Source organism: Meles meles, chromosome 16 (genome assembly GCF_922984935.1).
Source record: "Meles meles chromosome 16, mMelMel3.1 paternal haplotype, whole genome shotgun sequence".
Classification (NCBI taxonomy): Eukaryota; Metazoa; Chordata; class Mammalia; order Carnivora; family Mustelidae; genus Meles; species Meles meles.
The window spans coordinates 52151806-52174441 of NC_060081.1; the positions used below are offsets into that span (position 1 = coordinate 52151806).

General features: G+C 43.4%; 1 protein-coding gene across 3 annotated transcripts in view; it reads left to right on the forward strand.

The window, feature by feature from the left end:
• Positions 1-22636, forward strand: part of SLC23A2 (solute carrier family 23 member 2) — a 128111-nt gene that overhangs the window by 20118 nt on the left and 85357 nt on the right. Inside the window, exon 2 of one of the 3 annotated variants that reach the window (XM_045980960.1) lies at positions 6280-6406. The exons of 1 other annotated variant lie outside the window; for it this stretch is intronic. The gene's annotated coding sequence lies outside the window, so the exon portion shown is untranslated. The remainder of the gene's footprint in view (positions 1-6279; positions 6407-22636) is intronic. One more of the 3 variants, XM_045980961.1, reaches the window with a different exon arrangement.

Consider the following 22636-nt stretch of genomic DNA (forward strand, 5'->3'; position numbering starts at 1 on the left):
TGCAAGGTGTGATTCTGAAGTTTTCATCTCTACAGAGTGCGTGGTGAAAACACGGCTCTACCAGCGCCTGGTTATTTTCAACAGGAGCTGCGAGGCTTTTACACAGTTCAAACGTATCTCTATTAACTGTGGGTCAAAGGCAGCAGGTGCCAAGTGCATCGGTCGTTCTCTGGTTATTTCAGAGGGTCAAAGTCTGAAGGGCTGGGTCTAAGTTAGCAAGGACCAATGGCAATGCTTTAGGCCCAGGTGATAGGGGAGGTCTCTGCTGATTTTGCACCTTGAATCTTAATAGTGCCCTTAGCACATTGGACCAATCTGAGGGCAGAAGTGTCGTAAAACTGGCTGAGTGGCGCAAACTTGGTGAAGCACCTGCCTGCTAAAACGGGTTCCTCCATCACTGTGACGTTAAAGAGGAGTTCTCCGCATGGGGCTGATTTTTTTTCTAACAGAATTTTAGCTGCAGAAACAGCAGTGGCCTTGGGTGCAAGAGACAGCGGTGGTCCAGGGAGAAAACATAAGAGCCATGACTAAAACATATTTAAATCCATGAGGTGGGGGGGTAGCTCTATGAAATCCATTTGCCAAACCTTGAATGGCCCCTTGTGGGGGGCGGAAGTTTCAAGTGAGCAGTGTGAGCGCATTTTTTTGCATTGTGTTTTGGACACGTGGGGCAGGTGAGGTAGGCACTTTTTGTGGCTTTATTTATATCTCCCCACTGTACTAGTTCATGAATTGGGCCAGATTATTTGGTCCAAACCACAGTTTGTTTATTTTCTTTTATCAAAGCAACAATGATTAGATTCCCAGTATTGTTTTTCCTATTCCGGGGCCAGTTATCAGGTGTCTCTGGTCAGTTTTTCAAAAGCCTCATTTGGGAGAACATCTCATTGGACTGTGAAGGAGGTTTGGCTCTTGATTTCTTTGAGAGCAGTGTTTTGGTGGCAATATCGTGGGGTGGTTTCCTTCAGCCTCCAGAGAGTTAAATCTGGAATGCCCAGGAAATTCAGTAAAAGAGCAGCTGGCCAAAGTATGGCATTTAATGAATTTTAACCCTAGGAGCCATTTTTAATCTTACCCCTTTGGAGGTAAGGGTGCCGCATTGTTGGCGTAACATTCCAGAGTGCTGAGCTACCTGAAGGCAGACCAGCTGTGGGTATAAATGTTTGTGGCCTGTACAATCTTGATCGAGAGTGTGAAACTCAGCCGGTGGGGCTCAAGTAGCTAAAGGTAGAAGTGCTGCCTCGGTCCCTTCCAGAGGGGCCACACTAACATTCCCAGCATGGTACTTGTCCTTCTCATCCTCTAAACCAGCACCATTGGTAAAACACGAAAAATCCGCCTTGGGTAGAGGAGTTTGCTAGGAATTGTCACAGGAAGTCGAGAGGTGATCTGTCGGTCTCAGGCAGTTGTGAGGGGTCTCCTCTGTGAAGGAGGAGAGGAGAATCGCAGGCTTAATTATGGTTATGGGAGTGAGAAGGAGTTCTGTGACGAGCGGGTAGCAGGGGGATCTCCTAGGAGGTGAGGCGGCTGACTGAGGTGCTTAGTGTGGTGAGATTTTAGGGGGGCTTCTGCAGGCAGCACAAGCTTAGTTAGAGGGAGTCCTGAGACTCTTTCTTCACGGGCCTGAACCAGAAGGGCAGTGACAGGAATGGCTCTGAGGTGGGAGCTGAAGGGACATCCCTGGGCACAGGCTCTAGTGGTTGGCTCTCCTGACCTGTGGGTCAGTGATGGTCCCCATATTTTTGGGTAAGTACTCCAGGCATTTTCTTCCTTCTCACGAACAATGAGGAAAAGGGAAGTTGATCATTAGGATGTCGAGGGCAGGAGGCTTTATTAGGCTTTTCTTTAAAGTCTCCAAAGCTAGGTCTTCTCGATCTTTCTGAATGACAGGGTCAAGTGTGTCATTTTTCAAGTAAAGCATACAATGGTTGAGCTGTAAGAGAGAAGTTTGGAATCTCAGTTTCGACAGCAGACAGCCAGTCCAAAACCACTTTGTAAATGGCACTTAGTTTAGGTTTTGGGAAGTCCAGGATGCTGTGAAACCATCTGAGTCTAAATGTAGTCCTTGTTCTGAGATCAGGTGCCCTAAGATGAACCTGAGTTTGTGCAAGCTGCAGTTTGTCTTTGAAAATTTTGTGTCCTTTTGTTTTGTTTTGTTTTTTAAAGGATTTTATTAATTTATTTGACAGAGAAAGACATCAAGAGAGGGAACACATCAGGGGGAGTGGGAGAGGGAGAGGGAGAAACAGGCTTCCCACCAAGCAGGGAGCCCAATGCGGGGCTCAATCCCAGGACCCCGGGATCCTGACTGGAGCCAAAGGCAGATGCTTAACCAACTGAGCCACCCAGGTGCCCCAATTTTATGTCCTTTTGAGACCAAAAGTTTTTAACAGTTGAATGCTGTCTCCTGTGAAGATGTTCAAGAAAAGGAGCAGAAAAGCAGAACATAATACATATTGTAACCAACTAGAGCCTGCAGGAAACTTTATATCCTCCAAATCCGCTTTTAAGGTTTATAAGGAGTTAAGAAGGTCTGCCTGTGTAACCCGGAGCATTACTGTCCAGGTTTATTACTGTTCTTCCCAGGTGAAAGCAAGAAGATACTGTCCTTATGAACCGGAATACTAAAATTATATATATATATAGCACTATATAGAACAATTACAGGGAAGGAGGATTTGCTTTTAGTGGGAAAGGACATCAGTGTGTGGGGGTTGAGAACAACAAGGCGCCCAGGGATAATGTTATTTATTACTCTGAGGTCTTGGACTAGCCTCCATCCTGGGCCAGGGGTCTTCTCACAGGTAAAGTAGGGGCTCCCAGGGGCTAGCACAGGGGATGATAAGGCCCTGAGTCTGTGGTCTCCTACTCCGGGCTTGATGCCTTAAAGGGCTTCTGTATTTATAGGGCATTTGTTCTGGGGAGAGGTGGCGAGGGATCTGTTTGAATCTTGGTGGGAGGCGCGCTGTGAATCCTGCCAGTATCAGTTGAGGAATCTGCTCATAGAGAGGGTGGCAACTGACCCGATGGGGACAAATGAACTGTCCCCAGACTCCCCTATCATGCCATCAGAGAGGAGCAACAGAAGAGGCTGAAGGCTCATTTAATCCACCTTGGTTGGCGAGTTTGATTCTAGAGTTATTTCCTTCTTTTGGGAGAAATTCTGGCATAATACTTTTCTAAGAAATCTTGTCCCAGTGAATGAATGGGATGGAGAAACTAAGGAGAAAAGGGTGGGAATCTCTCCAAGGGTCTAACCGAAAAGGAATAGGTGCAGAGACAGGAACCTTTGAGGTTTATGAAAGAAACCCTCTTCTCCCCCCCAACTGTTTGGGCTGTTTTCATGCTCTTATGCCTGCAGGACCTGCTTTCCAGGAGTGGTATAACGCACGGAGAATGCAGCTGTGGGGTCAGTAAGACAAAGAGATTTCATTCTCAGTCTGGAGAGTGGTTTCTTCAGGCCAATTAAGAGTGGGAACTGGGAAGAGCTCCTGTAGGTCCTTGGAGCTTCGTCTCTGGGAATTAGGAGGACGTTGGAAAGGCTGGCAAGAGGGCTGAAGGCTTCTGGAATGTTTAAGTTTGTAACAGTCTTTTTTCCCATTGCCCTGGCCCTTTGCACCTATAGCAGAAACCAAGGGGTTTTGGTCAATTTAGGGGCCGTCATTGGCCAGAGTTGAAAATTGAGAGTTTTAGTGGTCTTTCTTTTTTTTTTTTTCTTAAAAGATTTTTATTTATTTATTTGACGGACAGAGACCACAAGTAGGCAGAGAGGCAGGCAGAGAGAGAGAGAGGAGGAAGCAGGCTGTCCGCAGAGCAGTGAGCCTGATGCGGCGCTCGATCCCAGAACCCCGGGATCATGACCTGAGCCGAAGGCAGAGGCTTTAACCCACTGAGCCACCCAGGCACCCCAAGAGTTTTAGTGGTCTTTCTTTTAGGTGGCCTTGTGGGTGTGAGTGAGCTGGTTTGCCAAGCTAGCTAAATGTGGAGTGGACACAGTTTCCCATTCCATGCTGCTCCTTCAACTAAAAGATCCTGGTTCAGCTTGTTAGTAAATGAGAGCTAAATGCTACCCAGGTGGATTCTCTAAAGGAAGACCAGAATCTTGCCTGGAGACAGTTTGGAATTGGTTATAGTAGTTACGACCAGGTCATCAGGCTGTTGTGTGCAAATCTGAATTCTGTTCCAGTCAATAGGCTTAGGAAAAGCTACTGTAATTGTCCGGTGGAGATTTCCGGTGAGCGTTCTAGGATCTTGCCAAAGTTAGGGGTTTGTTTCTCTAAATGTTTTAGGATGTTCTTATGGGGCTAATTTCATCCAGCGTTTGGCCTGGTCCTCCCCAATGAGCGCATGGCCTGGCTGATACAAATCTTAGAAACGGGGTGGTAAGTTGGAATAAGTGTGTTTAAGTTCTTTAGCAAATGTGAGTTCTGAGTCACTTTAGGAAACTCTTCAACTCTGGTGTGCAGTCTGGCCTTGGTCCAGGGAACATAAAAGATTTGGGTTTTCAGATCCTCAGAAGACTTAACTTTAAAGGGGCAGTTTTTATTATGTCCAGGAAGGGAGGGAGTGGGGAGAGTTTCAGAGGAAAAGGGAAGTTCAGGAGTGAACACAAGACAGCTGCTGCACATCCTGAGACATAGAAGACAGGAAGGAAAAAGGCCTCAGAAGCCCTCTTCTCTCTTTGTTTGCCTCCGTTAGTCTAGAAATTGTATTTTGTAGACAAGTAATTTTAGATTCCTGATAATATTCCCTATTCCCAAGAAGCTGGGTAAAAGGCTAGCACAGTTTCAGTCAGAGTAGCCTGGTTCATAACAGGAGCTGGACGGAAGGCCAAATGAGCATTCTTATAAAGAACAAAGCCTTAAACAGATGACAAGTAATTCTTAGCTTAAAACACAGAATGGAGCTCAAAATCCAGGAGAAAAATTACGTTCAAGTTCTAGGGTTGGTGAGAAAGCAGTGAGCTCAGGTAGCTCTGTGGATATGGGTACCTTTTTGTTCATCAGCCTTGGAGTCATTGGCAGACTTCTGGATCCCACTTCTAATCCCCAAATAATGTTTGTTAGCCTTCAAAGTAAGTTTTTTACCAGCAAAAATGAGTTTATTTGGGACATTAAACCATGGACAAACCATAGGCAGGTATAGCAGAGAGGAGGATTATTTTTATGGAGAAGGAAGAAGTTGGGAGGGGTGGCTTTGTAGCAGAGCCTGTTGGAGGAAGACGCTAGTTCAGGGTGATGGTGGCTTGTCATGGCTGAGTTGGCCAGGGTTGCAGATTTCTTGTAGGGGCTGCAGTGTACTGTCTTCCTGTTTTGAGGCCTATCGTTGATGATTCTTTCCTGTTGAGATTCTTCTGTTGAGGTCTGTGATTGTGATTCTCCCTGTGCTTAACTGAGTTTTACTGGCTCCCCCTTATAGCCTCCCCTACTTTCTTCCCACTGCACATTAATGACGTCTCCCTTTATTAATTTTTTTAAAGATTATATTTATTTATTTGACAGATCACAAGTAGGCAGAGAGGCAGGCAGAGAGGCAGCTCCCCGCCGAGCAGAGAGCCTGATGCGGAGCTTGATTCCAGGACCCTGAGATCATGACCTGAGCCGAAGGCAGAGGCTTAACCCACGGAGCCACCCAGGTGCCCCATCCCTTTATTAATTTTAACAGGTCCCTGGGGCTCTTGGGTGGCTCCGTCGGTTGAGCATCTGACTCTTGGTTTCGGCTCATGTCATGATCATCTTAAGGTCATGGGATTGAGCCTTGTGTGGGGTTCTATGCTTGGTGGAATCTGGTTGTCCCTTTCCCTTCCCCACTGCTCCTCCCCTGCTCTTTGAGCTTGTTCTTTCTCAAAGAAGTATAATCTTAGATTTTTAAGAGGTACTTAGTACAGTGAGCACTAGAGAACACTAGAGAAGTATGTAAAAAGATTTTTTTTTTTGGTAAAAAATTCAGGTCTCATGCTAGGGAATATGGAGTTCCAAAGATTATCAAGGAAGAAACCCCAACGAAGTACAAAATTGCTTTCCCCACATATTCTAAAATACCGTCTTCCAAAATATTCAGTGCAGATGAAGAGCCAATGTTGAAGGGCAAGAACGTGCCGTGTGTGATCCTGCCCAGGGGCTGGCTGGGGCCTCCTAGATGCTCCTTCAGAATGAACGTGTCATAGAACAGGTTCTAGGATTGGCCACAGCTGCGTGAGAAGTAGACTCCGTTCATGTGGAGTGCCTCCTGGTAGGTTCATTATTGCTCTGTTTTTATTTACCATCTGTTTTTCTCTAGCTAGGTCTTGACTCTGCTAACCGGGATCCCCCTGTGGTTTCGAGCTTGGACCTCAGCAGCACGAGGAAATGTAGCTCAGCGGCTTGTAACGGAAAGCATATGGACAGGTCCACGGCACGGCATTTAGGTGCGTCTGAAACCCAGTCTTTCTCCTTCTGCATTTCACGGTGTGCTGACAGCCCTTTAGTGTTAGAATTCATCTGTGCTTGACCTTGTCTTTGCACATGTCCCCAACAGTCTAAATGCAATCGTGGGAATAATTAATAGTTCCATTAATGCTAATGATAAGGTAATGGACTGCTTTAGGCCAAATTCCTTGTAAGCAGATTAAAGTAGAAAACAGGCAAAGTCTTGCTACTAACGGGTAGTGATAAGGTAGGAAGTAAATATTTTCATTTTCCTTTATATGCTTTTGACTTTTTTTATCATTAAAATTTGAGTACTTACCTCCAGTTGAGGCTCCTTGTCCAGGTCCCAGGTTTGAACCCTGGGGGTAAAGACTGAAGCCCTCTTCTTTTTCTAGCATTCCGCAATTTAAGTAGTGATATTATTACATTACTTCCCCCCCATCCCAAAGCTTGATAGGCATTTTGGTTATTTTAAATGTTTTGCTAATACAAACAATACTGCAATGAAATTTCTTGTACATTAGGGAGAATACCCGTAAGTAAGTTTCTAGCAGTAGAATTGTTGGGTACAGTGCTTAAGATATTTTTAGTATTGGGGCGCCTGGGCGGCTCAGCGGGTTAAAGCCTCTGCCTTTGGCTCTGGTCATGATCCCAGGGTCCTGGGTTCGAGCCCCACATCAGGCTCTCTGCTCAGTGGGGAGCCTGCTTCCCTTCCTCTCTCTCTGCCCACCTCTCTGCCTGCTTGTGATCTCTGTCAAATAAATAAATAAAATCTTTAAAAAAAAAAAGATATTTTTAGTATTTTAAATTTTGACAAATTGTCCTATAGGGAAACTGCAAGAATTAACACCCCTATTAATAAATGTTCTCTCAAGCAGGTTGTCTTGTCAAAACTAACTTAATTCAGTATGGTAGGTATAGAATGTTATGTCGGTAGTACTTTTATTTCTTTACTTCTAATTTACAAACTAAAATTCACATTATAAGTGCTTTCACAAATGCCAAAAAGGGGATCATTAAATTTTTCTTTCATTTTCTAATAGAAAGTCTATACTTACTATTTAAAAAAAAAAAAAAGAAATAAAAAACAAACACGGTAATTCCAAGAATTTAGGAGGAAGATCTTTGATCCTACCACCTAATGATACCACGGTGAGCATTTGTGGATTTGACTTTTTTTCTGTGTGCGGTTTTTTTTTTTCCCCTCAAGCCAGTATCAAATTATATGTAATCCATTCTTAAAAGTAATATTTATTAACCATGAGGGAGGTGAGGGGAAGACTGTTCTGCCAGGGGAGTACCTGCGAAATATGTGGTCTCTCAGCTCTCAGTTTCAGTTACAGTCTTTATATTTTAGTTCACACCTCTCTTTCTCTGCTCTGTGCACAGAACTTCTCTCTCACATCTCTGGTCTTCGATGGGTGCTTGCTGGGTGTACATACCACCCCCAGCTCAAATTCAGCATGTCCAGACTTTGTTCCTTACTTGCCTTGTCAAGCCCGTTTCCTTATTTAAAGGAGACACTCTTGTTCTTTCTTTAGAGGTCCTCTTTGACACTAGATCTTTAATTTTTTTCTCGTTCAGCTCACTCCCTCTATCCCTTTTTCTCACTGTCCCATCCACCATCTCAGTGGCCAGAATCCTTGAACTTGGATTAATAACACAGTAGCTTCTTGACCTTCCATTTGAGATTTTTCAGCAGTGGACTCTTTCTGTTCTCCTCACCTGCCCAGAAGCTCATGTTTCATAAAGCTGTGTGGCATTTACTCGGACTCCTTTGACCCTGCAGGGGGTTTTTGTCCTCCACCCCACCCCGTTGTATGCTGTGGCTAAGTTGTTCTTGTTGGCCTAGAGGCTGCCAGACCTCGGCCTACCTTGGTCTCCGTGGCGGCCCACTGCTCAGGAGACTCCGTCCTCCGAAGCTGACCCCCCCCACCCCTTAAGTCCCACTTCCCCAAATTCATTTCTGACCATTTCTGGCCCTTTTGGGTTCCTTTCTCCGAGTGTTCATGCCCAGTTTGATAATTATCATGTCTCTATAATTCACTCACTGTTCCAGTCACTGAGATGGCAGATGGCCTCACACGTAATCCATTTCCATCAGTGCGGAGACTCGTGGCAGTTTAGGAAACTAGCCAAACGGTTGGTTTATTCCTCCCCCTGCCTCCTCCCCACCCCATGCAGATCCTAAATATTAAGTTTACAAAGCTGAGAAGTGAGAAGGCCTGCCAGTTAGTGTGTTACCCGGAGCATACAGGTGATAACTCACTGTCCGGGCAGTCATCGCTGAGAGCACCAGCTCTGCCCACCAGGTGCCCGGGTCTGATGTCGGGCACATTTTATTTTATTTTTATTTATTTATTTTTTTAAAAAGATTTTATTTATTTATTTGACAGAGAGAGAGATCACAAGTAGAGAGAGAGAGAAGCAGGCTCCCTGCTGAGCAGAGAGCCTGATGCGGGACTCGATCCCAGGACCCTGAGATCATGACCTGAGCCGAAGGCAGTGGCTTAACCCACTGAGCCACCCAGGTGCCCCTGTCGGGCACATTTTAGAAGCTGATCCATAGATGTGGACGGACTTGGATAGAAACTGGATTAAAGACTTGGAGCTGCGAGGAAGTGTGTTTTATTGGTGGCTGATTTTGAGAGGCTGCGTCTGGTAACTCTGGAGTCTGGTTTATAGACTGCGTGTTGTTGACGTCAGTGTCCCACTTTCTCATAACTAAACATGTTATATAAAATGCTCATTGTTGATAGTTTGATCGGTTGCAACAAGAGAATTAAATATTTACTGGAAAAAATGGGTACTTTCAAAAACCTTTGTAAACACTGGTGAAGATCAGGGAGCTTGCATAAGAAGGGAAGGACGATGGTTACTATGGAACAGTTACTATGAACGGACTCCAAGCACATTAGGTGAGCGCTGGCCTTTTTGGTGGGATGGGTTATAAAATCAGTGTGTTAGTGTTGGATTAAGACCAGCTGTTGATAAATTGCCTAAATCCTTGGCTGACTTTGGTATGGAAAAATCTCATCAATAAATATGTCCCAGTCCTTCTAATGATAATTTTTATTTTAAAACAAAAATGCAGGTATTACTCTGTTTTAGCTTTGCCATACGAAACCAGAACTTGCAGTTCAGTAGTTACAACGCCCCTCTGGCTCTGAGACCCTTGGATGGACAATGTTAGTTTTATTTAGGTTCTTGTGCTGGTTCTGAGCTTCCAGTGCGGAGCCCCCGATTCCCTTAGGACCTTCAGCTCGTGCTTGCTGTCAGCCCCTGGATTTCTGCTTTGGATTTTTCCACATCTGGCTCCCTCCCACCTTCCAGGGAGGGGAAATTAGGTTATGGCAGCTGCTCCCCTCCATCAGGGAAAGCAGATACCAGGAAAAGAGAGAAGTTAGGCAGAGTATACAACCATGGTAATCATGGCCACACTCCACCGAAAGAGTCTGTTCCGTACTTGGATTGGTTACCCACCACACCGACACGTAACAGAGGCCCGGCCGTGTCTCCTCCCCAAGCCATCAGAACAGACCCTGTGTTATTGCTGGGCTACACCACCAGCTCTGCAGCCTGCACCCCAGCGCCCTCATTTCTTTGAAATAAATAATTTGATGACCCAGAAAAATGTGAAGAAGTACACTACTGTTTTTAGATAAAAACAGCCTTTAGGGATGCCCAGGTGGCTCAGTTGGTTAAGCAGCTGCCTTCAGCTCAGGTCATGATCTCAGGACCCTAAGACTGATTGGGTCCCGCATCGGGCTCCCTGCTCAGCAGAGAGTCTGCTTCTCCCTCTGCCTGCTCCCTCCCCCCCACCTGACTTCTGCGCGCTCGCGCTCGCTCTCTCTCTCTCTCTCTCTCTCTCGCTCTCTCGTGCTCGCTCGCGCTCTCTCTCTCTCTCTCGCTCACTCGCTTTCTCTCAAAACAAAACAAAAACAACTCACAAAAGCCTTTAGAAGTAGTTAGAATATAGGGCTATGAGGAAATAGAGGAAAATCAGGAGTCCCTGAGCACAGTAAGTTTGCAGAACATTGAGAACGCCTCCCTTCTGACCGCACTTTGGTCTCTTTACTTAGCTTCTGTCAGCAAGTCCTTGGAAATGAGAGGGGCTGAGCATCTTGTTACAGGGATTGGAGTGCTGTACTTTCTCCTTTTGGTTTGTCTTGCCTGTGTATTTACTTTATATTGTCCATAGGCAATGACTTCAGGTTTAAAAATTAAAGTAGGGGCATCTGGCTGGCTCAGTCTGTAGAGCCTGTGATTCTCGATCTTGGGGTCGTGAGTTCCAGTCCCACATTGGATGTGGAGATGACTTTAAAGAAAACCAAAATCTTTAAAATGATACATACACTGTAGAAAAATAGGAGCAAAAAGTCATAATCCTGTCATCTGGAGTTAATCAGAAAATCACAAAACACTTGGGCATTTCCCGCTCATTTTGTGTGTGTGTATGTACACACTGTAATGGGGATATCATGTATGTTTCGTAACCTTCCTTTTCCTCCACTCAGGGATACACTCAGCACATTTCCTTCCATGTCAGTGAGTGCTTCTGTTACCAGTTTTTAAATCCCCACAGTGTTCTGAGAATGTATCTACAGATTTTTTTTTAGAGACTATGTGAGAGCAGGGGGAGAGGGGTGAAGGGTAATGGAGAATTTTTTTTTTAAAGATTTGTAGGCAGAGAGACAGGCAGAGAGGCAGAGAGACAGAGAGAGAGAGAGAAGCAGGCTCCCCGCTGAGCAGAGAGCCCAATGCGGGACTCGATCCCAGGACCCTGAGATCACTACCTGAGCCGAAGGCAGTGGCCCAACCCACTGAGCCACCCAGGCGCCCACGGAGAATTTTTTAAAAAAGATTTTATTTACTTATTTACGAGAGAGAGAGCGTGTACAGGAGAGCATGAGTGGAGAGGAGGGGCAGAGGGAGACACAGATTACCTGCTGAGCAAGGGAGCTGGGTGAGGGGCTCAATCCCAGGATCCTGGGATCATGACCTGAGCCGAAGGCAGACTTTCTCTTTTCTTTTCTTTCTTTTTTTTTTTTTTTAAAGATTTTATTTATTTGAGAGAGAATGAGTGAGAGAGAGCATGAGAGAGGAGAAGGTCAGAGGGAGAAGCAGACTCCCCAAGGAGCTGTGAGCCCGTTGCGGGACTCGATCCTGGAAGTCTGGGATCATGACCTGAGCCGAAGGCAGTCGCTCAACCAACTGAGCCATCCAGGCGCCCTGAAGGCAGACTTTAACTGACTGAGCCACCCAGGTGCCCTGGGAGAGAGACGATCTTAAGAAGGCTCCATGCCTAGTGTGGAGCCTGACAAGGGGCTCGATCTCATGGCCTCAGCTGAGATCATGACCTGAGCTGAAATCAAGAGTCAAATGCTTAACTGACTGAGCCACCCAGATGCCCCAGAATGTATCCACAATTTAACCAACCAGTTTAGGCATTAATATTTTCCCCTTCAGGTTTGGATTATTCTATGCATTATTTTAGTGAATGTTCTCATAATTAAAAAATTGAGCCTATTTTAATTATTTTGTTAAATTCATTAAGAGTAGAATTGTTGGGTCAGAGGCTATATGTATTTTTAGAGGTTTGGATGTTGTTAAATGGCCATCTAGAAATGTTAAACCAATTATTACTCCCACTAGCAGCTTATCCAAGTGCCTGCCTACTGAAGGAACATTAATTATTCAGTAATCTTAAGATTTGTTGAATGAGTTATAAGTGATGCATTTTATTTGTGCTCTTTTAGACTTTTCACATTTTAAAAAAATGTTGTCTTTTTCTTTTTTAAAAGATTTTATTTATTTGACAGAGAGGGACAGTGAGAGAAGGAACATAAGTAGGAGGGAGTGGGAGAGGGAGAGCAGGCTTCCCGCTGAGCAGGGAACCCGATGTGGGGCTTGATCCTAGGACCCTAGGATCACGACATGAGCCAAAGGCAGACGCTTAACGACTGAGCCACCCAGGTGCCCCTAGACTTTTCACATTTTTTTTTTTAAGATTTTATTTATTTGAGAGAGAGGGTGAGAGAGAGAATGAGAGGGGAGAAGGTCAGAGGGAGAAGCAGACTCCCCATGGAGCTGGGAGCTCGATGTGGGACTCGATCCCTGGACTCCAGGATCATGACCTGAGCCGAAGGCAATTGCTTAACCAGCTGAGCTACCCAGGCAGCCCCTGACTTTTCACATTTTTTATAAGAAAGCTTATACATAACTAGACTCCCATCAGCAATACAGTGAGAACCACATTAAATTAGAAAGTAAAGCCTCTCTGCCTACTCGTGATCCCTGTCAAATAAATAATAAATAAAATCTTAAAAAAAGTAAAGGGAATTTTGACAGTATTAGGAATTCTTACAGCCACACAGACTTCTCCCCCACCCCAAGCAGACTACTTTTTAAACATGTGTGGTAAGGTATTCTGAAGCCAGTTTACCTGAGAACTGCCTTCCTGACCTGGTGGCTCTCTGGATAATTTTTAGGTATACCCTCCATTCTCTGAAATCGTATTTTTTGTTAGCCAAAAGTTAGGAACCATGTAGGTTCAGAAAAACGTGGGTTCTTCACTGTGTGACCTCAGGAAGAACATATGTTTGAACAACGAGGGATACTTGGTATGAATTGTGGTTATTGCTATAGAGGGAACAGTAAAGGGAAGTGTGCGATTTGATTTGGATTTTAAGGGGTCTGGGAACGATTTTCTGAAGAATTGGTAATTTAAGCAAAGATCTGAAATGTAAATGGGGAATTCTCTGGATGTTATATCCTTCTAGGATTCAATAATCCCTGCCATTTTGAAGGCCACCCCAGTCTGTGACCCGACCCTCCGCTTACCTTTTTGCCTTCATCTACCAACTTCTTGACCATTCCTAATGAGAACATTGGCTCCTGTTTTGCTCCCTTTCTTTCCACTGTTGCTTCTAACATTGTTTTTGAGTTCTTGGCTCCTCAGGCCTCTGAACCTCACCCTCCCTTCACGGGATCCTTTCTGGCAGTTTTACTTCGAGTTACTTCAGCTCTCCTGAGCCTTGCCCTCTCCCACATGTCACTTGTGGTCTCTGCACACATCCTGTCCTTCATTAGGTCTCATTCGTTCTCTTCTGGTTCTTGTTCTCCTCAGGCATTTTGGCATTCTCTGGCTTCCTCTTCCCTTCCGCACTCTTTGTACCCCCTGTGGGTGCCACCGGGAGTCATGTGACTGTCCTCTTACTGACATCTTGCTTTCCTCGATGAACTGTCTGGGTGACTTACCAGCCTTCTTCAGTGGCACAGTCCCGTTTTTTAGGTTTTCCACGTTTCTTGTCCTGTTACACTCTGCTGGAGAGAAACCAGGTATCAGAGTGACTTTCTCCTTCACCTATTTACAAGTTCTGGGCTCAGCCAGACCCTTGACTTTTTTTTTTCTTTTTCCTTATGGGAGTCCTTTCACTCCTCTTTCCTCTAGTGTCCTCCTCCATCTCTTCTCTCCACCATGACTTCCACTTCTTAGTTCATTAAGAAAGCAAGTCATCCGATAGATGCTCCCTCCACTTCCTGCCCTCCTCCCTCAGCTAGCATTGAGAGACCGTGGCTATCTGTATACATCTCTGCCCACTTTGTTCCACAGAGGATATGAGGCAACCCCGCAGATGGTCTGTGTGGAACGGTTTTCATACATCCTGGAAGTTTTCCTGCCAGGGCCACAGGAGAACCACTTGCTGCCCCCAGTGGCATTGTTAGGACTTCTGATCCCTGGTTTACAGAGACATGTTTGTGTTTTCACAGAAGGCAGAGTCTTAGAAGTGGCCCAACCCTCAGGCAGTGGCAGGTTAAATGACCTCTTGAGTCGACAGAGCCCATCCAGGGCGCAGTCAAGGCTGGACATGCCATTGCCTCTTCAGCAGCCTAGCCTTATCTTAGATGAAAATACTTTAGATGGACGTCCCCCCCCCCCCCCGAGTGGGAGGTAGAGTTGGAGGTGACGAGGACATGAAATTTATTTATAATTAAAGAAAAATGGATAGTGGGTCTACATAGAACAAAGTCTGAGAGCTTTCAAGGACAGACAAAGTAATTAGGTCTCCTTCCTGTCTGACTGCAGCTCCGTTCTCTGCAGGCAACTACTTGTACCAGGTTTTATGTGTCTGTTTTGTGTATCCTGTGGTAAGAGTTTAATTGTGAAATTTGTGAAATTGTGAAATTTCAGATACAAAGAAAATGAAAGGATGAACACTCATACCAGATACTCAGGTTTAATAAATCTAAACATGCTCTTGTCTTTGCTTTAGGTCTTTCTTTTATTTTTATTTTTAAATTTTCATTTATTTTATTCATTTATTTGAAAGAGAATGAGAGAGAGAGGGAGTATGAGATCGGGATGGGTCAGAGGGAGAAGCCGACTCCCCACTGAGCAGGGAGTCCGACGCAGGACTTGATTCTGGACTCCAGGATCATGACCAGAGCCAAAGGCAGTTGCTTAATCAGCTGAGCCACCCAGGTGCCTCTGTTTTAGGTCTTTCTTTTAAAAAAATAAAACATTTTAGATATCCTCTTTGTATTCTTTGCTAGTGTCCTCTCCTTCCCTTCTCTCCCATGTTTTTACCTTTTTTTTTTGTTTGTTTGTTTTAAATAGGAGGGAGAGGGTGGGGAGGGGCAGAGGGAGAGAATCTCAAGCAGGCTCCACAACCAGCGCAGAGCCTGACATGCCATCATAGGACCTCGAGATCATGACCTGAACCAACATCAAGGGTCGGAAGTTCAAGTGACTGAGCCACCCCTTGTATTTTTTCTTTTGTATTACATGTTTATATACCAATAAAGCCACATTCAGTCGCGCATTAGGTATTGACTGCATGATTTAAAACCTTAAGTAATAGATCTCATGTGGTCTGTATTCTGCAGCCTGCTTGCCCATTAAGTAATGTTCTCAAGGCATGTTGACCCAAGCGGCTAGATAGTTCATTTTAAGTGCTCTTTTTGAATTCTCTTTGAGCCTCAGAACTTACATATTCTGTTGATGTGTGGGTTGTGTACTATTAAAAGCAGGGTCAAGATGCTGAGGCAGGGCATTGCTGAATCATAGTGCAAACACGTCTACAACCTACTAGATGCCACCAAATTATTTTGCCAAGAGTTTGAACCAATTTACATCTCTGGCAACAGAGTGGGGAAGTTCCTGTTTATCCACAGTCTTGCCAGCAGTTGGTATTATTAAGCTTCTTTCTACCGGCCTTATCTGGTGGGTGTGGAATGACCTCATTAATAGGGTTATGCCACTGTTGGTTTATCCATTCACTGACTAAAGGTGAACGAGTCCAGGTTTTGGCTAATACAAATAAAGCCACCATACACACTTATGTGCAGATGTTTCATTGAACCTAAGTTTTCATTTCTCTGGGTAGAGAGCTAGGAGTGCTGTTGCTGGGTCATAGGGTAAATGTATCTTTTAACTTTGTAAGAAATGGCCAAAATGTTTTTCCAAAGTGTTCGTGCCATTTTTACATCCTGACCCAGGAGTGTATGATCGTTCCAGTTGCTCTGTGTTCTTATCAGCATGTGGTGTAGCACCTTAGTTTTAATTTTTGTTTTAGCCATTCTAGTAAGTAGGTCATATACTTTTTTAACACAAAGAATTAAATTTTTAAAATTGGATATTTTAAAAGGACTTGAAGTAATAGATTTTTGCTATTTTTTAAGAAGATTTTATTTATTTATTTGACAGAGAGAGAGCGCATAAGTAGGCGGAGGGGCAGGCAAAGAGAGAGGGGGGAAGCAGACTCCACTGCTGAGCAGAGGCCCCGACGCAGGGCTCAATCCCAGGACCCTGAGATCATGACCTTAGGTGAAGGCAGATTCTTAACCCACTGAGCTAGCCAGGCGCCCCTGGTTTTTGCTATTTTTTTTTCCTCCTTTAATTCAAAATCAGAGCATTTTGTTAGATGTGTGAGAATCACCAAAGAGTGATAACGGAGGCGGTACAATACAGTGCAGCATTCGCAGGCTGCTGCTAGAAAATTGGGTAAAGGTGTTTTTCTTGCTGCTGTCAGCAAAGTTCTTTAAGTTATAGTCTCTTTGATTTACCGATTGGACTTTTTTTTTTTTTTTTGGATTGCTCTTCCTGGAAAATATGTATTAAAACTTTACAGTGAAGCGAATACAGTCCCTATTTCAATGACATCATACACCTACTTATGATCCGCCTTCCCCCACCCCCGCCAGGCCTCAAATAAGATTTAATTTGAGAATGCTTGTTGCATTATGAAAAACAGAAGTGCTGAAACCACAGATGTAGGCCAACACCCTTATTTTACAGACGAGAAGTTTGAGGCCCACTGGTTAATGACTCCCGCGCCCACATCCCCGTGTGCGTGTACCGGGCTTCTGGGTTCCGGGGACGTGCTCTTGCACTGACCCTGGAGCTCTGCTGCATGGTGCTGACCAGGCCTTGCTGTAGCCTGTACCTGGGGTTGGGAGGCTCTGGTCTTCCCAATGGATTTGCTTTGAGAGTTGGAGAAATTTGATTTTACTCTCAGTGATGGAGTTCTGGCACGCACTGTCAGCACACATTCTGAGCTGTGCTTTGAGGCCGTGAACCAGTGGCCGGCCTTTAAATGTCAGAGAAGCGAATTTAAGGTGAACAGTGAATTTACTTCTCTCACCCAGATGTTTACCCTTCACCACGATGCCTCCCTTTGAAGGAAAATAACGCTCATCATCATTCATCTGGGTTTTAAATACATACTGATCCGTTTCCCCTTGAGAATTTAGTCACTGGGCTTATTCCAAAATGTGTTGTCTTGCCAGATTGTGTCTCTGCATGTTTTGTTTTGTTTGTTTTTATTTAAGAGTATAGTTCAGGCAGTTCTAATATAACCATATGTGAAATAGAAACTCTTTTCTCTTATGTAATTTGGCACCTTTATTTCTTACTGGTTCACCATTGTTAGCATACTGATGGATTAATACGGCTCAAGATGGGGGCTCAAGATGCGCCAGCGGGGGGCGAGGGTGGAGGGGGTGGGGAGGTGGTCGATAGGACTTACTTCCACTCGTATCCCATGGGCCAGAACTTAGTTACGTGGCCATGTCTAGCTGCAGAGGAGGCTGGGAAATGTTTCCTGAATTTTGTTGGTTCTGTGCCCAGCCTAAAATTAGGGTTTTTCATTTTTAAGTTATTTGTTTATTTTAATTTTATTTTTTTAAAGATTTTGTGGGGCGCCTGGGTGGGTGGCTCAGTGGGTTAAAGCCTCTGCCTTCAGCTCAGGTCATGATCCCACGGTCCTGGGATCGAGCCCCGCATCGGGCTCTCTGCTTGGCAGGGAGCCTACTTCCCTTCCTCTCTCTGTGCCTGCCTCTTCCTACTTGTGATCTCTATCTGTCAAATAAAATAAATAAAATCTTTAAAAAAATTTTTTTTTGTTTGTGAGAGAGAGTGCCAGAGAGAGCATGCACAAGCAGGAGGAGTAGCGGGCAGAGGGAGAAGCAGGCTCCCCACTGAGCAGGGAGCCCGATGTGGGACTTGATTCCCAGGACCCTGGGATCATGAGCTGAGCTACCCACTCATCCCAATCAAGGGTTTTTATAACAATTAATTGATGAGAAAACTCTTGGAGACACCTGCTGGCATCTGACACTTCTGAGGAAATATAGAAGTTGCCACACAAAACAATGCATAGTTGGAAATAAGTTGTATATGAAATGTGTCTTAATTCTGTTTACTGGTCTTTATATTTGAAATTATCCAAAATAGTTTTATGACAGTTTTGTATTTTCCAGTTTACTTTACGGAGAGCTAGTTAAATTTTGTAACACTAGGGGGTGCTGTTAGTCAATGCGTTTGCTGTTTGTGTTTCTAGAACTACTTTTTTTTTTTTTTAAACCCCCCAGGTTGGCTCATTACAGAATCAGAGCAGGTTTTGTCCAGCTGATAATTCTAAACCTTCTTTGTTGTTTTACTCAGTTTTTCAACATTTTTCAGCATTGAAGTGTCAGTATATAACATTTATTTGGAAAGACAGAAGTAAGCACAACCTATAAGGAAGGGTATTTTTCAAAACAATTTAGATTTTGTCCTTAAAAGGAAAACATAAACTAGAGATTGCATTAATCAAATTGCATATTTTCAAATACGTAATTATTTCTGAAAAGTTAAACATTCTTTTTAGTATTTGTCTTAAGTTTAGCCTTTTAGTTGTTTTGCATGATTTTTTGTTCCTAAATTTACTAACCTTATAGGTACTAAGATTTGAGCTGCTTCTAATTTGTCCCTTAATACAATGGGAGGGGCATAAAACTTAGAAAATCAGATGAACGAAAAGAAGAAATACTCAGAATCCCGCTTTATAGAGATGACCACTGTAAAGTAATTGGGGTATTGCCTACTTTCCTAGTTTACTTGTCCATGTGTGTATACAATACTTCACAAAAGGGAGGAATTAATATAGGTTAATGCTAGTGCTAAGGATGTTTTTTCTGTTTTTCATTTTGTAACTCCCTACCTTTCTGATGTATCTTATTCTAGATTTTTATTTTATTTATTTATTTTTATTATTATTTTTAAAAGATTTTATTTATTTATTTGATAGAGATCACAAGTAGGCAGAGAGACAGGCAGAGAGAGAGGAGGAAGCAGGCTCCCTGCTGAGCAAAGAGCCTGATGCAGGGTGATCCCAGGACCCTGAGATCATGACCTGAGCCGAAGGCAGAGGTTTTAACCTACTGAGCCACCCAGGCACACCTTATTCTAGGTTTTTAAACTCATTTTCTGAGTTAGACCCATTACCTATAAATAATTATTTTGTCTTTGATTTTCCAATGTTAGCACTTTGTTTTTCTTAAAGATTGTATTTATTCATTTGAGAGGGAGATCACAGCAGGGAGTGGGTGGGGAGAGTAGAGGGAGAAACAGACTCCCCTCTGAGCAGGGAGCCTGATGAGGGGCTCAATCCCAGGACCCCCAGATCACAACCTGAGCCCACGGCAGGTGTTTAACTGACTGAGCCATCCAGATATCCCCCCAGTATTAGCATTTCAAAACCTTTTTCTTACTGTAGTTGTTGGGACAGTTTTCTGTAATGGAGGCTATCAGACTCCTGTTCCTGGTTTTAATGGACACCCCCTTGGGGTTTTTCAGGGCACATATCTTGCTGGCTATGGCACGAGATGGGGATTCTTTTTGAGGACTTTTTTTCTTCTGTGTTGAATGTGAGAAGAGTTTTGTTTGTTTTAGCAATTTTATTTATTTATTTGACAGAGATCACAAGCAGGCAGAGAGGCAGGCAGAGAGAGAGGAAGGGAAGCAGGCTCTCCACTGAGCAGAGAGCTCCATGCAGGACTCAATCCCAGGACCCTGGGATCATGACCTGAGCCGAAGGCAGTCTTTAACCCACTGAGCCACCCAGGTGCCCCATGAATGTGCTAAGAGTTTTATTTGAAAATTGATGCTGAATTGTATCCCGTGCCTTTTTGGTTTTTGTGTATCTTACAAGTTTTTTTTCTTCTACCCATTGATGTGAGTTGTAATACTAGCTTTTTTTCTTTTCTTTGTCAAGCTTGTGATCTGGATGATGCTAGATTTCTAAAATGGCTGATAGGCTTTTTAAATTTTCCTTCTCCAATGCTCTGAACCTGAGTAGCCTAGGAAGTTCTGTTCCTTGGTGCTTACAGACATTTGCCTAGGAAGCTACCTGGGCCCGTGTATTTTGGAGTGGAAGGTTTCTATCTGCCTTGGCCTTGGGAGGCTTGTTTAAGGAACTTCTTGACTGCATTTATCCAACTTTTTTTTTTTTTTTTTTTGCTTTTCTAGCCAATTTTTCTTTCATTTCTTCTCCTTCAGGGTATTTTCTTACTTACTCTTTTTTGTTGTAAGGGTGTTTTTACAGTTTCAGTTTCATCTTTGACCCAACAGTAATTTGGGAGAAAGGTTGAAAATTTGGAAGTTGTTACAACTTTGTTGATTAACAATTCTTTTGATCTCTTGTGGCATTATGGTCGGGCAATGAGAAATAATAAAGACTCCTTTTTGTGGGGGATTGAACTTTTCATTTGGCATGATGACCAGTTTTCACAAATGCTCTTTAACCAGTAGAAGGAAGGCTCTATTTTCTGGTTATGCACAGTTTGGTACCTATTATGTTAGCTTTATCCATTAAATTGGTGACATTTTCTCATCAATAAAAAATAAAGCTCACATGAAGATGGAGACTTTGCCCCTGTCTCTCCACCCTCTTGTCCCCATCTTCTTGGAGACACTGAAGTACATTTATGAACTGTTGGTCCTTTCTTCCATATTGTTAGCCAGTGTGGACTTAATTTCAGCAAAATAATGCTTGGAACATAAAAATTGACATAGTATTTCTGTTGTGAATTCTTTCCCTCTTTTCCCCTGTTTAATACTTCTGGCGTGATTTCATTATGTCTGATACTTAAGAAATAATGAGGCAGGCAGCATTAACATTGCTTTATTTTTGTTTCACTTTGCTTAAGGTGTATTTTTGGGCATTGGCATTTGTATTCTGACACATTTGAGAATACTTTGAATTTAACTCATGTATAGGTTTAGTTTGTGTTATAATCTGTGATCTGTTTCAAATTTTAATAGCGGTTTCCTTTAAAAAAAAAAACACTAAAAAACAAAACAAATAAATCACCTCCCAAACAAATACACAAACAAACCCCCCTGTTTTCTCCGTAATTACCGCTAAGATCTAACGGTGCTTTCAAAGTCCTGCTTGTTTGGGAGATGGGTTTGAGCATTATCCTATTCCGTGTCTTCAGTCTTTGATAGTGTAATCTTGCTGGATCTGCTTTATTGTTATTAGTTATATTTTTCATGTAGCCTAGCATATGCTTAGGCAATAATTTGACATATAGGTTCAGTTTTATAATCAGGTTGATCCTCACTATTTAAGAAACTTCTTCATTATTTAAGAAACCTTGATGGTTTGGGCTGGTATATGTGATTAGCAGCCCCATGTATAATGTCTCTGAATTTTGCCTCTTAGGTGGTTGGAATAATACCCTCAACCCCCACCCCACCTGCCCTTCTGAGCCCTTGCATATATGCAATTTTTTTTTTTTTTTTTTTTTGCTTTGCCACATGAAGGGCAGCTTGTCTAGGTATAAAATTCTTTGGGAAAACCTTTTCTTCATTTCTCTGTCTTCATTTTCTATAGACTTCTGGCATTTTCATGCTGCCTTGGAAAATCCTGGGGTTCATCTTAATTATTGCTATTACTTAAGTGACCCTAGTCTAGCCCTTTCTCCTTCTCCTTCGATGTTTCTACAACTTTTTCTTCCTGTAGTTAAATTATTTTGCCAGAATGTGTCCAAGAACAGGTTTCTTCTCCGATTTTTGCATGAATCTGGCGTGCCTTTGTAATCTGTTTACTCAGATTTTAATCTCAGAGTAGTTGGTTTCTAGTCTGTATCTTTCTTGAATCTTTAAGCCTGTTCTGTTCGTTGTTTATACAACAGTTCTGTGGAGCTAGAATTCTCCACCACAAAGTTCTGCTGTTGAACCTGTGCAGTGCAGCAGCTCCCAGGGAATCAGACTTGTATAACCATCACTGTCAAGTTTGGAACATTTTCTTCATCCCATAAAGAAATCCCAAACTCATTAACAGTCCCTCCCCATTCCTCTCCCCCATCTCCACCCCAGCCCCAGGCAACCACTGATCTACTTTCTGTCTCACAGTGAATTTGCTCAATCTGGACATTTCACGTAAATGGAGTCCTCCATGACTGGCTTCTTTGTTCTTTTTCACTCTAGTCAAGGGGCACTGGTTATTCATATCCTGATTTTGCTCTTTGCTTTTGTCTCTCCATGGTTCTCCTCTGTGAACTGTTACTTCCTTTCTGGACTTTTCCTTGTCTCTCCACGTTTCTCAAACCTGTCCTCCACCCATTAGTTTTCTGCTGTTTCCTTGAGTTTTCACTTCTCTCTCTTGCTTCTTCACCACCCACAGCTGTCCTTTTTGGTGTCAGTCTATTTTCTTCATGTAATTGTGTGATCCTGTTTCCCTTTTTTAAAAAATAGCAACTGTTTTTGTTTTTTAATTCTTTTTTGTTCCAAATTGAAGGTTTTTTTGGGTTCCTACAGTTAAACCTTTTTGAGGCTAGAGTCTTCACAGAACAGCCTGAGGATGGTTCTTGTGTTCACGATACAGAGACTGGATTCTTTTTCCCGTAGGCCACATTCTAGCTTTTTCCTCTCAGCTCACTTTGGAGTGGAGGGGCCTTCT